Raw genomic sequence first — 13,581 nt, 5'->3', positions numbered from 1 at the left:
AAGAAGGGATTTGAGTATAATACAAGGATGTCAATGCTCTCATTTAAATCATGTACTGAATATTTTAATCATCCCAGGCATTGTGTTGGCTTTTGTATGTGGGTAGAACATAGCCATTTTCCTCTGGCTTTAGTAAAAATATTTTTGAATTTTTAAATCCTGGAAACAAAGTGCTCTACATCCTGTTTTTTCTCACACTGGTATGTGCTCTAACCTTGTCATCCCAGTGAAATTATCAGTCTGACTACACTTCATAGACTGTTTGATTTGTGGTGGTAAAAGACCAGGCTGAAGCCCAGGGCTTGGCCAAAGTAGGTCGTGTCAAGTTCATGCCTATCGTGTATTCAAAAGTCATAAAAGTTTCTCAGAAAGCCTATCCCTTGGAAAGATTCCTCCAAGATAACATATGTTTGAGAGGGTTTTGTGTTGCTACATCTCCACACAAATGACAAGTATTACTGTCATGGTTCTTTCTTCCTTGGTGTTTAACCCGATAGCCTCACTGGAGTCATAATTTATCAATTGCTAGGAGTGCTACGGGACATAGATGGCATGAATCAAATACAGCGATGACTGAGGTAGAGCTGACTGGACCTGAAAGCTGAGATAGAGGCCGTTTCCAGGGACGCATGAGCTATTTGAGTAGCCAACTGTTTGTAAGAAAATCTCTCGGGCAGCTGGAGGATGTAATCTGAACAGCAGTTCCAAATTTAGTAGAGGCTTCCAGACTCACAACTTTAACCCAGCTATACGTTCAGGGTAAGGCACCCACTTGGTGTGACTTGGCATAATCTGTTTAGATGGACTTGCTCTCAACAGACCACGCAGAACCTATGTTGAGGAGCAGACTAGCTAAATTAACCTCTGTATTGGACACCTTTGACCAGCACAAGGAAAAGGAAAACGTCTGCTAGTTTTTCCCCTCAATATTATGCTGGTATGAAAATTTCTGTCCTAACTGGAGAGGGATTGTGACACCTCTCCTCTGTCCAAGCAGAACTTTCCTCCATGTGACATGCAGGGAAATCAGCAGTGACATTTCTGATGCGAAGCACTACTCAAATGCAAGGAAGAAATTAATCAACCCATCCTGGTTCTCAAATATGCTGAATTTACCACAGCTTCCCCTGATGTTATGGGTTGCCAGGCCTCAGAAGCCTCAAAAATGTCTAATTTTTTCATAGCAAGTCTGTGGGCCAGTCAGCAGGGCGCAGACCTGATGGTCTTGACTGTTTCAGGATGTACATTAGCATGCAGGCCCCAAGGCAGGGTGGCCTTGTTTTTGTCTGTAACTGTAGTAGAAAATATTCTCTTGTCATCAGCTGGTTAGTACACTTGCATTTACCAACCATGTGTGTGGTTCCTGATGGTAGCTAGACAGAAGCAGCCACCCTTTCATGTGCAGCGATGTTGTACCAAATGTGCAAAACCTGGCCATCTGCTGATTTTGCTAATTTTTCTGAGTCTTGTATGTGTGTTTACCTTATTCCTTAGCCACAGGAAATCATCTCTGTAGAGATATTGCCCACACTGCAGCTTCGACTGGATAAAAGAGAACTGAAAAATATGGGCAGCTAAATGGATTTTCCCTGACCCACCCCTTCCTCACGGAATGCAAAACCAAGGGTTTTCTGGACACGGTTGCATTTCTGTAGTGTGAGCGGGATCGTAGCCACGTTCCTGAGTCAGGAGAGAGGCAGGGGCAGAGTCTGCGCCAGGGAGGGGTGGGCACATGAAGTATGCTTTACAGAAGCCATGGCTGGCAGGCAGCGTGACCAGAAGGACTGCAGAGGTCAGAGGAGATAGCTAGCTCATCCACCCCAAGCTTTCCTGTGCCGCCTTCACCACTGAAACGTGGGTACATTTTGTTGCTGAATTGGACCTTTTATTTACTAGTTACAAATTTTACGTGCCATTTTAATAGTGTGCATTGTAACTATTTAAAGCTGTGCATTAAACAGGCCCAGACACTGTTAACAATCTGCATGTTACGATATATTTTTTGTAACTGCTTGTTATAGCATCAGCTATTAAGAATTTATTATTAGTGCATTTTAGGTGGTGCTTTACAGTCATTTAATTACAGACATCTAGCAATCATTACATAAATATGCATGGAGAGCAAGATCCCCAATGTAAGGTGACCCAAAAGGCTTTTACCTGCCAAGACCAGAGTTCAGGCCCTCAGGTGGCAATGATGTCATCGGCACATGCAGGGAAACGCAAACATTTAAAGCTGTGCAGGGAGCTGCGCTCCTCCCCGTGCTAGGTGTTCATGAAGTCATCAGCTGGAGCGAGAGCACTGTAGAGCTCTAAAGACCTGAACTCGGCTCTTGGCAAGCAAGTAAAGGAAAGTCAGTTCCCCTGCAGCCCTAGTCCCAGCAAAGATGGGGGCTTTTGGCTGTGAGCACTGAAGTTCAGCTGCAAAACGGGGCCCTCTGGAGCCCCTTGGTACTCCTGTGCTCTCAGTGCAACCTTATACCCATTAACCCAACCTGATCTGGTAGAGAATCAGACACACTGCATACGACCCAAAGACAGTAGCTGGTCCAAAATGCAGCTACCACCTCTCCATGCTATTTGTCACTGCAACAGCATGCCGGTATTTGGGAGTCTCTCTAGATCCCTCCCAGCCAACTGCTCCTAGATCAAACATCGTTGCTAGTATCTTCTTCTGCAATGGACATCAGCCATCAGACTTGAACGATGATCGGTTCTGACAATCTGTAACTCGTTCCTCCATTTAGTACTGATATTTTTCACTCCCTCTTAAGAAAACAAGAATCCAAGTCTACAATACTGTGGCACTGAACAGCTCTTGGACGTGCTATATTAATGGGAGACTCTTGCTCTACCTATGCCCCCAGCTGAAGAGAAGCTCGCCTAAAATTTGGTTCTTCTGTGTTAAGGTTGGCTCTTGTTCCTGTCACAAGGGTTGTGACATTGCTGCATCTCTATTGTCTCCAGCAGTGACTTGTCCAAGGTGGAAGCCGGTATAGTCTGAATGGGTAAACTCTGTTTCTTCTTCTGGAAGCAACGTCAGAAGATTACTGAAAACCTCAAAGGATGAAACATTCCTGAAAGACCGGCTGGCAAGTTGATGCAGGTTGCTGTAAATCAGGAGTAACGTGAGCCACTGATTTCCTCTTGGAGCTGCTGGGTTGTCTGTCTGACACTGGTGTCCTGGTAAAACCACTGCAAAGCCTTCACCCTCCCTGAACAACACAAATTCTTGTTGTTTTTTCATGACTTCTAGTAATGCTTTACCAATATTTGTAGCCTGCAGTTGCAGAGAGCATGTGGTGCTCTCATTACTGGATGTTAGTACAGCATGACCCTGAGGAGAGGTACAAGCCTGGGTTTATTCACAGATTGCCCGAAACGTGCTGAATCTGTTTCTTTGAGGCAGATCCAGTGGACTGGAGGCTCACATTTGGGGTGACGCATTTCAGCCTCAGCACGGTCGCCGTGTGGGAGGCAGAGCCTGTCAGTGCTGTACACCGCAGGGTACATTCTCTGCTCCCTCTCTGTGGCTGTTTGGGGTGAAACTGTGACTGCCAAGCAGCCCTACTACTACACTCTTTTTGCATGCTGTCTACTTCGCAAGGGGTATCGATCTGGACATCTCACTTCCAACTGATCACAACACAAGAAAGCCACAGACGGGTTGCTGGGCACGCTGCATCTAGCTTAATGAAAGAAGGACAAAGTGTCACTTGGGTGTTGTTTCCAGTCTCTCAGACATGGTTTTACTCTTCAGCCTTACTCCGTGTTGCATACTTTTAATCTAGCCTGATCTAATTTTCCCAGGTCACCTCCAGAATGATCTGAGGCAGAAGTCATGTTTGTTTCTTGCTTCAGCAATGTTGAGAGGCCAAAGATTTCCTGTGCTGTGCCTTGCACAGAAGCCCAGTTGTAATGCAGTCCCTTAGGTCGGTGTACTGTGTCCCCACCAGAGTTTAGCAGGCCACATCTGAAGGTGAACGAGGCTGCTGTAACAATAACTAATATAGCAGTGTTCTCCAGCCCAGCACTGGAAACATCAGGCTTCAGAATTCAAAGAATCCCATTACAAAGTAATGGTTTCTGCCCCAAGGATTTAACCAAAAGGATGGCACAATGCAAAGCCCTTCTCCCCTGTGACTAGCTCTGGTATGTTCTTCTATCTTAAAAACAATATATTGCCTTCTTTTTGAGTCTGTTCTGTCTGGGGGCATTGACAGCTTCGCTGCTCTTTGTTCTTGTCCTGTGGTCTCTAGCAGCACCACGAAGATAGCTCGATGCTACCCAACTTACAGGAGACAGCAGACACATCCCGACACTGGCGCAGCAGGAGGGTTGAGTAACCTGCTAGGAAGGAAGATGGCAAACAGCAGGAGGTAGGTGGCTGTGGTTCCCTGGTGTTTCTTGAGCACTGGAATGCATTTTACAACTGCTGCTCCCACTGCACAGGTGGAGACGGTAAAGTTAAGTTGGATGATGTTTCTACATCTCTCCACAAGCCTGAGCTGGGAGGCAACCCAGGAGCAGAGTGCTGACAAACACCGGTAGCGATAGCTGACCCTGGGTGAAGTGTCACCCTCGGGTTTAATTTGGGTCAAAAGCTGTGCTCACCTCTAGTGTGTCAAAGGCAGCTTACATTATGAGGTGAAAGTCATGGTCAAGTTTGGACTTCCATGCTGAGAGACGAGGTTTCCTAGGAATACTTTGGCAGATTTTGGCTTTGGTGCTCAAAATAGAATTCAGAACACGCAAAATCAAACCAAAGACACAGAAACCCTCTATCACCGTGCTGTGCTCCCGATACCCTTCTTTCAGTACTTACAAAGTCCTTCTTTAGAGATACCCTAAAAAAAAAAAAAAAGCATGATCCTTTATTAAATGCAGTGACATTACGGCTTAAAAACAACTGCACTATCTGTTTCTTCATCTTTCTTTTTCTCACCCCAGCCTCTCTGTTCTGAGACTTTCTATCAATGTGATAGCCATGCCAGGACTCGGGAGAGGTTTGGAAGGCTAGGTCCAGTAGCCTGTACTTCTCACCAGTATCTTCTGGCAGAAGGATAAACCACAGAGCTGATAGCAAGTTCCTGTTGCCCAGGTTTCTGGCTACAGAACTGGGAAGGATAAACACCTCCTTAAGCACTGCAAGATAGAAATAGAACAAGAGAAAGGAATGGAAATCCTCTCATAATGCCATGGCGAGAAACAATCCAGCTGTTTTGTTTTATTCCCACCATGAGAACCACAGCCAGTCCCCGTGCAAGCTTGGCCACCTGTCAAATCAGGTTTGTGAACTAAAGCTTACTGGAATTTGACACGCTCTAGTCTTGGAGCACACTGGTATGATCAATACAGACTGCTCCTGTAGCAATGACACAACACGTATGCTACCCATGCAGTCCCAGATGCCCCTCATAAATCATTAAAATACTGGCCAGTTCTAATGAGACCCTTTGGGCTATAATGTAATATACTATTTGAGAACTAAAAACAATAAATCAAGTTAGTACGGAGGTCAAACTGAGACTGAACAGTGCTGAGGCTTGCTGATGTGTGTATAGTCTAAGAGATAGAATGGAAGGAGATGAAATCCCAAGTCAGATAAGCAAATTGCTTTCTTCTTATTGTAAAAATCTCACTAATAAGTCTACTGAAGGGAAAAAAATAGGAACTCATCATATTCTGTAGCACAGCTGATTTGAGGTCCAGAATTTCCCAGCAGTTGTGTTAGCTCTTGGGATTACAGGTATTTCTAATCATTTGTCCTTTAGGTTAACTCTTACCATATTTCTAAAACAAACTAACACTTAAAAATGTGTGCCCCCAATGTCACAGATCACCCGATACAAAAAGAACAGAACACTCTGTCTTCTAGAGCATAGAAACCAATTAACCACTAGGAAAACATAATTCGGATCCCGTTAGAAAGCAGCTGCTGTGGTTGCACTCCTCAGTCTTGCCTGGGACCCAAGAGGCAGCTTTGTGAAGGGGAGGTTGCCTTGCCGTGCCCAAGCGCTGGGAACCAGGAACAGCCTCCACGCTGAGGTGCTGCTGCACAAACCCAAATAACTGATGCCTGCTCCTTGATACAGAAAAGGTTGAGTCCCAGCCGCATTTTTTAAGTGTTATCTGACTCTGAGGACAACATGGTATGGGGTACAGCCAGCCTCTGTGGCCAACACATAGTTTGGCAACCATAAATGTTATCTGGCAAAGAATGATACTGAAGGCTAACAGCTCCCTCGTTCATGCTGTATCTGCATGTACCTTTTGTTTCTTACTTTATATTTAGAACGGAAATACCTAATAATTGTTTCTTACCTTACCTTAGGGCAAGGACAGTTTGTGGCAGAGGATCCTGCTCTGCCTGTACACTGCAGATGCTTTAGCTAGGTAACACTCAGAACTGCTGTTTATTTCCCCTTGCTTTCTCTTGCACTGTTTCCTCAAATCTCTCTGGCCTAAATTGGGCGTAGTGTTTTTAAAGCCCATACAGCAGAGTAGCTTGGCAACCTGAGTTTTACCTGTGGAACTGTATTTCTCGTAGCGGTCTGCGGGGAAGTCTGTCAGAGGCCCCAGTTCTGGTAGCCTCCCTTCAGCCATGAATATCAGAAAAGGGTTTTGCTCCAATCCTGTGAAAGCTGCTGTTATGCTGAGCACAGGCTTTGCTGCAGGGAGGTGCGAGTTGTATGAAGTCTTGGGGTTCATGCTGGTGGCTCTTGAGCTGAAACGTCTGGAGAGCAGTGCCAGGAACTGATCTCAGACTTTGTCTTTGGTAATGCAAACCAGTAATCCAGAAAGTCACCATAAAACAGTGAACAAAGTCTCTGCGAGACACTGGCAGTAAATGAAAGAGCTAGCAAAAACCAGGGCAGTAAATAACTGGTGGTGAACAGAGTGGAACTTGGCCTGTTTGAACGATGCACCAACACCTCCAAACTGGGTGCATGCATGGGGCAAGGTGGATTAATATAGTGTTTTATTTCTAATTAGACCTAAAGCAAGTCTGAATTTCTTTTAAGCCTGGTGGAGAAGTAGTTGAAACACAGATGGAGACACAATAATCAGTTTCATTGGAGGTGTAGCACAGCTTGGTGTGGGAACTTAATGAAGATTTGTTGGTCAACAACAATCTCCCAATCCACTTAACGTGCTCTCCATTTAATTCGCTCTGCTATTGTAGTAAATTTGAAGCCCCCAGGTCAGACGCAGCTTTCGTGGCTCTTTTAGTCTCTGCAGTGTCAGCAGGAAGCACAAACCGAAGACTTAGAGCCTGGACTCGAGCAATGCGTATTTCTCCTAATGAAACCCAAAGCCAGGTGAAATTTTTGAGCGAGAGGAAACAGGATATGGAGTCCCTTTGGGGGACGGGGGGTGTTCATAACACTCAGAAACTTGGCCCACATTTCTGGTCTCCTCCCTTTCTACTCCACAAAGGGCTTGTAGCATTTTTAGACAAACTTGGACCCATCGTATGTTGTGAGAGAACCTGCTGGGAAATTTGGTGATTCCTGCACTCCAGGGCAGAGGAAACGTGTGTTTCTGCTTTGTGTTTTTAGGAAAGTAGGAAGATGAAATTCAAAATAAAACACAGCAGATGAGAATCTCACAGAGACAGACACAGGGCAATGTTTAGACAAGCTTTGTCCCCAGTCCGTGAGCTCAGGATTTAGCAACTAAACTGTAGAGAGACTCCAGAAAGACAATGAAATGCATTTTGGTTTCAAATACAGTTCCTCCAGAAGCCAATGAGAGTTGTGCACATGAATCTGAAGGAAGAATATAGCCAGCAGTATGGGGAATAGATGTAATGTGAGAAACTCTGATGCTATATTATTATAGTCTGAATTGTTTCCATCATTTTGGGTTAAGTAATTCCCCACTATCCATCTCTAAAGTGCAAACAGTACAGCCTTGATGTGCCCCAGGGAAAGGAAGCAAACCAGCCTTTGAATCTTTACCCAACCTTACTGCTCATATTTTGCTTTCAGTGAATAACTGTTCAAATCCTTTAATATTTCATTCCCATAAAAACATATTTACCAGGGGTTTTTGTGGCAGCAGTGAGGCTGTGTTTATTATTTTAGGAACACCACACGACTGACTTTAGAGAAAAGACAAGGCAGAAGCACAGAGTGCTGCAAATCTATCAGAGACCAGCATGTTTTTCACCTGTTGAGGCAGCAACCACAGTAACAGATGCACATAATAATTACCTGTACCTTAAAGGCAGCACCAAGTCCTGCACCTTCTGCTCCCCACCTAGCAGACAGCTTGATAACAGAATTACAAAAGAGAGCACTGAGAGAGTAGAGTAGGTAGTGCTTTGTGAAGAACGAAAGAGAAGCTCTTATTAAAGAGAAACTGGAAGGTGGAAGATGAGAAGGAAAGATCTGAGGCACCATGATGCTAAAAGAAGAGTGGAGATAAGGAACTCCAGGGGCCTGCCTTATTTTTAGAGTAGCCGTCAGGTTTTTGCTCATACCTTGTCCATGGCTGCTCTCACTTGTGCTGTTAACATCAGAGATAATTTCTACTGATAAATAGGTGCCCCACACACCTACTGGAGCCCAATCCTTCCCAGAGATGGATGGCCCTGCAGTGGCAAGAGGGGCACATACCCCTGTAGGTTAAGGACCTCGTCTCAGTAAGTGACACCACGAGTGATCATGATTGTGTGCCAGGACCCTGTTCTTCCTCAGCCCTCCCTGCTGCCTGGCCCTGGGAGCGCGCTGGAGCTATGCCACCCTTTTGTTTCCGAGTGCCCCAGAGCATCTGGTACAAGGAAGAGGGCTGGGGAGAGTACAGCGAGCAGGGAGGCAGAGCAGGTGAAAAACCCTTGGTCTTTCCTGCTGAAGCGCTGAGGCTTTTGAGGCTCTTTTTCTCCCCTTTCTCTGACTACCAGGAGCCCAGACCGTAAGAGCTCTGGAGTGGTTTGTACCACGGTGGTTCCTTACTTGCAGAAAGGAACAGATCTTTCCTAGCAGGGATTTGCAGGGGAAGGGAATGATCTCAGCCCCCATTTAATCTTGACAGAAGCAGATGATGAGAAGACTGTGTGCTGAGTTGGAGTTTTCCTTTGAATTCCTACAGTGTTGAAGGCAGTGCTATAAATAGACACAGTATCCTTTTTACCCTGGTACGATTCTGTCTCCAGCTCCCCATATAGACAGCAAGTCTGCTGGTAGGTATTTAGCAGGAATTAATTTAACCCAGTCTTCTCTTTCTGTACTCTTCTACTCCAAGCATGCCGATGGCTTCCACAGCCATACAAACATATTTCCTCAATAAAAATGTTCTGAGGAAGGCGGCCGATATTAAAAATCCCGTTTCCCTCTGAAAATTCTCTCCTAGTTATAAATAATCCTGAGAAGCCCCAAACTATAAAGAGTTGGTATAAAAAAAAAAAGGGGGGGGCAAAAAAACCTCCCCCCACCCAACTTCTTAATCTTTCTTTCCCCCCCCCAGTTTTGTTTTTGAGCTGCACAGCATTTTATTCATAGCCTGTTTCACATTTTCTCCAGTGTAACCAGCTGTCCAGTTTCTCCCTTCTCAGGAACGACTCTTGTGAACATCAGCTGGGAAGAAGAAAACCCAGATACAGTGACTCATGGCTATTATCTTAAAGATAGATCTGTAAGAAATTTAAATGCCAGCCGGATTGGTATTCAAAAAGCCAAACCCCTCGAAATTTAAGCATCTTTTTCAATGGGAGATCCTCAGCCTGGGAATCCAGCTGGAAAGCAAACTAGAATTTCACAAATATTAGAATTTCTGAGTACAACAGCAGAGACGGTAATCCGGCCTAGCCCTGCAGTTGTCTCGCCGCTTGCAGCGCTGGCTGTGGTTAAGTGCATGCTGCTCAGTGCGTGTACCGAGTTCACGGGGGCTTGGTTCGTAAACAAGCTTAAAAGTACTTGCCTGGTAGCCGAAGCTCCCGCGCTGGGGTACCTTGGATTACCTTTGTTTGAGCAATACCACCCGGGTCCCTCCTAACGTGCCAGTTGCACGACGGATTTCTAGCCTCTCTGTGCTCAGCTTAGGCAACGTCTATTTTTAATGGTGTTAATTATAAACCTTAATCCCCGACCCTCCTTGGCCCTGCGCCCCCGCCCGAGCGCGGCACGGCGCGGCGGCCGCGGGGGCGGCGCTAGGCCAGGCCGGGCGCGCGGCGGCGGGCGGCCGGGGAGGGCCCGCGGCGGAGCCGTGGCCGGCGGTGGGGGTTTGCCCCAGGTGTGGGCAAGCGGGGGGTGACTGGGCTGGCCCCGGGCCCACCCGTGGTTGACTCTGGCCCCGCCGCGTGCATCAGCGCGAGGCTGGGGCCACCCCTGGCACGCGTGTAGTGGGGGGGATGCGTGTGTCGAGTTCTCCCCTGGCCGCGTCCCGGCGGGGCGAGTTGCGGGTGGGCTGCGCCCGCGCTCAGGGCGCCTGGGGCCTGCCAGGGCGCGCGCGCTCCCGAGCACAGGCCGCCCCCCGCATCGGCCGCTCCGTTTCCCGCGAGGTGTGACCCGAACCCGCAACAAAAGCGCCCACGCGGGGCCAGGGCGCGGCGGCGCCTGGGCAGCGCCCGCCGCTCGCTGCCCCCCCACCCCGCCTCCGCCGTGGGGCCCGCCGGGGCGCGGCCCGCGCCGGGCCGACAGCGCCACCTGGCGGCGGCGCCCGGGGCCGCGGGAGCCGGGCGAGGGGGCAGCGCCGCGCGGCGTGTGCCCCCGGCAGCGCGCGCGCGCGGCACTTTCCGCCCGTCCTTCTGCAGCGCCCGCCGCGATTTTACCGCCGGCGCGAGGCGCAGGTTCTCCAGCTGCGCCAACCGGTGTTTTAAAAACGCGCGAAGTTTGTGGCGCGAAGCGCGTTCAGTTTGCGCGTGCTCTCGTACCCCCGGCGAGTCCTGCGGCTGCCCGAAGGCGAGGAGGGTCTTCCTGTAGGCGGGAAGCGCAAGGAAACGTGGTTCTTGCGCGCGGGGCATCTCTACAGCCAGACCCACGGGTGTTTTTTTCCTCCCCACTTGTTCTGTGAGTTGAAATCAGTTCGTTGGAGTTAAGTGGTGACTGAGATGTGCGTGCTAAGTTTCGGCGTGGGTCTGAAGCGTGCCCTTGAGCTGACCGCTCCTACTTGCTGCGTGTTTGTGGATCTTGCAGAGCAGCCCCAGAGCTCAGGAGCAGCTTCCACAGGGAGCTAGAGCAAAGCAGCTCCCCGGCACTGCTCTCCGGCTGCTCAGGGACGTCCGGCCCACAGGGCCAGTCCAAAGCAAAAGCCCCTGAGGTGCCCTCGGTGTGAGGGTCAGGTCCTCAGCGCCGAATGCTCTGCTCTGCCCTGCGCTTGCGCTCCTGTAGCCTGGCCCGCGCAGCAGATGTAGATATTGCCAAAGAGCCTTATAAAAGGTGCTTGAGTTGCCTGTCCTGAAGGCAGAAATCCGTCTTGTAGACAGCACTGGGAACGGCAAGGAATGTTTTCCCTTGCTGCTGTGCTGTTCCTGAGCAGCCAGCTCGCGTGGTGGGGAGTATTCATGCCTCTGCATTCCTGAGTTTGGTACTAGGAATGCAAACAACTGCCATCCCCAGGCTGGCTTTGTGCTGCGAATGTTTGTCCACTGGGAACCGAGAGCCAGATGTGCTTCACATAGTTTCCAGGCAGCACTGATCCATCAGATGACAGTAGCTATTGAGTGCTCTTATGGTGGCCCAGAGACACAAAGATGAAAGCCTGATGCCTGTCAGCACCTCCCTTGCCATTCCTGTCTCCCTTCAGTTTTCACTTGAGTCCCCTCACAAAAGCAAATGCCACAGAACACGATGTTGCAATGTTAATGACCTTTATTTTTGAGAAAGAATATCCCAAGTTCTATAAAATTGAACTGTCAGACAAATTTTGGGATACGCTGAACTTTGTTGTCAAATGCTTTCCTGCACTCGCTCCCACTGCCCAGGCAGCTGCTTGGAGCCCCCGCTGGGAACCCACCTTCCTCTTCAGAAGCGGTTTCCACAGCATCTCCTGGATGAATTTTACAAGGGAAGATAAACAGTATTTGAATGCCCTCTCAAAAAGAGGTATTAATGGAAAAAAAAAAAATATGATGAACAGTCAAAGGGAAAACACTATGAGAGACCTGGAATAATTTCTTCAAGAGGGGCTTGTGTTGTTTCCCAGCTGCTCTGCCTTTAAACAGGCTCTTACCCCCAACTCAGGGGCTCCACCAATTGTAAAAGCAAGAACTAACCGGTGCCAGATTCAGGTCTCAAAATACAAACCATTTTAGACACGGGGAGTGGAAGGGGGGGGGGGCTGGTTCATAGGAAAACTTCTAAGCATTATTGTAGCATAAATAATATGGCATCTTTCACCTCAAATAGCCTAACACTTCATAAAGTGATATGAGCTTCACTGGTTGCTGAAACACAGCTATTTCTGAAGTGGAACCTGATATCTTTTCTTTTTTTTTTTTTTTACCAGCAGAGAGCAATGTTTTAAGGTGGAGAGTGAAGGATACAGCATATGACCAATCATAAGTATAATCTAGGAGGGCTTAGCAAAACAGAAGGATCAAGTAAAATCTACTTTTGGTAATAACATGCATTCCAGTGTATCGTAAACTTGCATCCTTAGTTTACAAATGCAATTCATTTAGGAGATACAGGAAACTCAAATAACATTTTGTCCTCTCTCTTTCAGCAATACTCTTTTACAGCTCTTTGGCAGCAGATGCTCTGGTTCCTTTCCTCTCTTCGTTTAGCTTAATGTCCAAGTCTCGGAGCTGGCTGAGGAACCCTGAATTTGGGCAGATGTCTCTGTGGGCACTCACTGTTTTCAGAGCATCCACGAGTGTCATGTTTTCATGGATCATTAAAAAGGCAAGCACTAAAGACGCAGAGCGGCTCACCCCCATCGCACAATGAACAAACACCTTACCTGCCAAAAAAAAAGAGGCACAGCAAGGTGAGTGGGCTTTAGCATTTCTAAAGTGAGAAAGATACAGGGAGGGCAAAAACTACTAGAAACAAGTTGGGAAAACCATGGTGACAATTAGTGGATACTCATGTTTTCAGGAATGGTTAAGAACACCTCTCAGGCAAGGTGGTATTTCATACTGACCTCATGCATGTAACTGAGGCCTCAGATTAAAATAGTTGAAATTTTCTGTGGAAGGAGAAGCTTTCTGTGACTAAACTTGTTAGTACAGTTTTCGGGGGGGGGGGGAAATTTTTGGCAGAAAATTTTGGCCGAGCCCTGACTGTGATCACTGACAAGTCCCATAAACTCTGTAGGATAGTCTGCCTGTAAAAATGGACTCATAATTTACTGTATCTCAGCAGCCCAGTGTGAGCTATAACTGGGGATTTAATAAAGCACTCCAGTGAAAGCAGCAGATCTCACAGCCAGTCCGAGTTGGAGCAAACTCTGGAACAAATGGAAATTATGATAACTAGGCCATAATCCAAACTCTGCTGACAAAAATTCAGCAGGCTGTGGGTCAGCCTCGTAGTTTTTGACTTAGTTCATTAACTTCTGCTGCTTCTCTAGCTTAATAGACAGTCTGAAGAAAGCTCCAACTCTGTGAAGCACTTAAGCATGTGAAGCATTTAA

General features: G+C 47.6%; 1 pseudogene across 1 annotated transcript in view; it reads right to left on the bottom strand.

Annotated features, from left to right (window-relative positions):
* Nucleotides 1–11,486: 11,486 nt before the first annotated feature.
* Nucleotides 11,487–13,581, bottom strand: part of LOC309406737 (dual specificity protein phosphatase 13B-like) — a 28,963-nt pseudogene continuing 26,868 nt past the window's right edge. The window contains exon 5 of the transcript in view: nt 11,487–12,906. The product of the transcript in view is annotated as a dual specificity protein phosphatase 13B-like (transcript). The remainder of the gene's footprint in view (nt 12,907–13,581) is intronic.

This window comes from Phaethon aethereus (genome assembly GCF_964289735.1).
Source record: "Phaethon aethereus genome assembly, chromosome: 7".
NCBI lineage: Eukaryota > Metazoa > Chordata > Aves > Phaethontiformes > Phaethontidae > Phaethon > Phaethon aethereus.
Note: the sequence above shows the minus strand (reverse complement) of the source record. Positions and strands in the feature narration are given on the sequence as shown.